The sequence below is a fragment of the Argiope bruennichi genome, chromosome 1 (assembly GCF_947563725.1).
Source record: "Argiope bruennichi chromosome 1, qqArgBrue1.1, whole genome shotgun sequence".
Taxonomy (NCBI): domain Eukaryota; kingdom Metazoa; phylum Arthropoda; class Arachnida; order Araneae; family Araneidae; genus Argiope; species Argiope bruennichi.
In genome coordinates, this window is record NC_079151.1 from 51,922,473 (window position 1) to 51,925,643 (window position 3,171).

The 3,171-nt window shown below is 24.4% G+C and overlaps 1 long non-coding RNA gene across 1 annotated transcript; it reads right to left on the reverse strand.

Moving 5' to 3' along the window:
- Positions 1-694: 694 nt before the first annotated feature.
- LOC129988984 (uncharacterized) lies at positions 695-2,850 on the reverse strand. The gene is made up of 3 exons (XR_008785720.1): positions 2,759-2,850; positions 1,229-1,302; positions 695-777 (listed from the first exon to the last, which is right to left on the reverse strand). It is a non-coding gene; the product is annotated as an uncharacterized LOC129988984 (long non-coding RNA).
- Positions 2,851-3,171: the final 321 nt, after the last annotated feature.

Consider the following 3,171-nt stretch of genomic DNA (forward strand, 5'->3'; position numbering starts at 1 on the left):
CATCGTTGAAAATATAAATATTTCAAATAATTCCTTTAGTTACAGTCATTTTCATTCTAAAAGGTCACGTAGATATTAAATCTATTTAATGATGCATAATTCTGATTTTAATTAGTATAGCATATGGTCATAATAATTACGCAAGTATTAGCAAGATAAAAGTTTAGAGTGTTAATTAAATACTCTAAACTTTTAATTTTTAGAGTGTTAATTAAACACTGTATATTGCATCAGTATCTAAGTGATATTGTGATTAACAAAGAGAAGAAAGTGATTAAAATCTTTGTTATAATAGATGCACTTAAAAACCCTTTTCATATTTCACTTCAGCTATGATTTTCATGTAATACTGTAAGTTCCTCTATAATATGGATATTTTGTTGATCAGTTTATGCTAAAGATTTGTTCAAAATAGCTGTAAAACCTTTTATTTAAGAAATATCTCAAAAATATATTTTAAAGATTTATGCATGCTTTCACACAACTCGAAACTTCACTCTTTATTGACAGAATTTTTTTTTCTTTTCTTTTGTTAATATTGATTCTTCTATATCTGTTAAATTATTTTCTTTATTTTAGATAATATTAAAAAAGATGAGATAGAAATATTAGAAATAATATATGCTTTCTATAATGTTATAAAATATTAGGAAAATCTCTGCACTTATCAGCCAAGAAGTATAAAACTAGAAGTGTGAAATTCAATCTTGGGAGTTATGCGCCATATTACTTCTAGAGATTTCGACTTTCAGGCGACTTAAAGCATTTTCCTGCAATCTGTAAAAAAAAATAATAATAAATAAATAAATAAAAGATATTATTTAGTGTAATTAAAAGAGCATAGACTGTTACATAAAAACAGTTTTTAAAAAATGCTTATATGCAATTATTTAAAAATAAATATTGCTCTTTATCTTTTTAATCTTATTTTCCATAAAGTACAATAAATTCTTGATTGTCTGAAGTTTTGGTTATCCCAGTATTTTTTTCCCCTTTAACTGCTTTCTTGTTTCAAAAAAATAAGAAGAAAGCTTAGTAAAGTTTAAAAATTTATTTAATTAAGAATCAAAATTATTTCTATATTGATTTTCTTTTTCGATGATTATTACTTTATATTTGGCATTGTTACAAAACTGCTATTCTCTAAGAAAAATTTGATGAAAAATTTAAAGATTTTTTTTAATATAGTCCATTTAGAATTTCAATAATAGCTTTAATAGTTGCTTACACATTTTAATTTCTTCCCACATCGTCCACAAAAGAATTCTTCCATCATATTAGCTCGAATTGCACACAGTTCACCTAGAGAAGAAAAATTAAATATAGCTTTATTCACTATTTAATCAGTGGGGGGATTTAAACATTTTGCAGCCGTAAGAATGTACATCAAAAGGCACCTATTTTAATAAATGGTCAATTTTGTTTTACATTTTTAAGGTATAGATCACATCAATAATTTATTTTAACTACCTTTTCTTTATTTTAGTAACTTTGTGAAAAAATAAATACAGTCATTTATTTATTTTAAAATTATTTATTTAAAAATAAAACAATGAATTTCTTGGAAAAACAACCATGATTATTAATTGATAATTTCCTTACCACCAAATCTAAGCATTTAATTATTTTGAATAATAAAATTAAATTATAAACAAATAATATATTTCAAAGAAATTTTTAATAAAATTATTTTACAAGACCCATTAAATGAGAAACAACATAACTAATTAATGAATAATTAATATTCCAATAATATTTTTAAAATTAATTATTTATACCTTAGTTTATTTAAATAACGATTTTAAATATTCATTGTCAGAACACATTATAGCCATAATATTTTATAATTCATAGAATCTGTATTTTTTACAAATTTACTGATATAATAAAAAGCCATTTTTAAATTACTAACCTCCTTCAGTCTAGGCAGCTACCTTATCTATCTAGTCGAAAATCCACTATTGCATTTAATTGCGGAAGAACTGTATTTATTTTTTTATGAATAATTTAATGATCCGTATGAATCTTATGAACTCATATACACCAGATGATCCTAATATTAAAAATATCATGTTGAGCCGTACTGCTAATTATTTTATTGCCATAGTGCCAAGTTTCGCAAGTTTCTAAATTTGAGCCTATAAATAGCACACGAACAGTTATAAATAGTATGAAACTAATATTGTATACTATTTATAACTAATGGCCTGCCAGAATAAGAAAAGAGATTGAACACCATGAATTCCTTTAAACTTGAAGTTCTTAGTCATTTTTATATTTTTTATCTACACGACAACTTATTTCTAGTTTCACTGTATGATGTTGATAGCAATAAACGGACTCCACCACATATTAATAATATTATGCCTTATTGGCTTATATGAAAGCAAGTATTCTTCTAAGAAGCGACTCAGTTGAAACCTTTGAGGAGGAATATTAACCCATGTTAACAAAATAACAACTACAATTTTTGGTGGATTTTGGCTCATAGACAAATAAACTTTTATAGAACAAATGTATTGGAAGTTACAGCAAATATAATTAATTAATTTATTGAATCATAATTGCTCGGAGATGTGCTCACCACAGATAATTATTTAGGATAGCCATTTTATCAAATTTATTTTCTGTTATTTTGAAAATAAAATTAATGATAAATTAATAAAACAATGAATACATTTTTCTACATGTGTTTTGTTAAGATGTTATCACATCCTAAATTTTATTATAAAATAAAATTTAAGCCAGTATACTGTACCTTCTTTTGGCGATTTCAAACAATATCCCATTATGACAGTTCCCACACAGCATTCGCCTTCAGTACATTTTTTAAGTCCACAAAGTTGTGACAAACTGAGATCCAAATTTCTCATTTCTATTTCTTCATTGAATAATGTTTCGTTAATTGCCTTATAGAAGAAAAAAGAATACTAATTGAATTTTTAGGCAAATGTTTGAATATAACAAGGTGTTGCAGTTTTAAGGTTTTATCATTACATTAAAAATTTTTATTAAACAAACTACTTGGTACAATTTTTGAAATAGCTAAGTAAAATAGCCAATTTAAAATTAAAAACTGAAATAAAAATTAAGAAATGTAATCGCCGTATCAAATTTACTTTTTAATCAATTGCAGCTTTATGAATTACAAAGAACGTTGTAAAAAAGTAT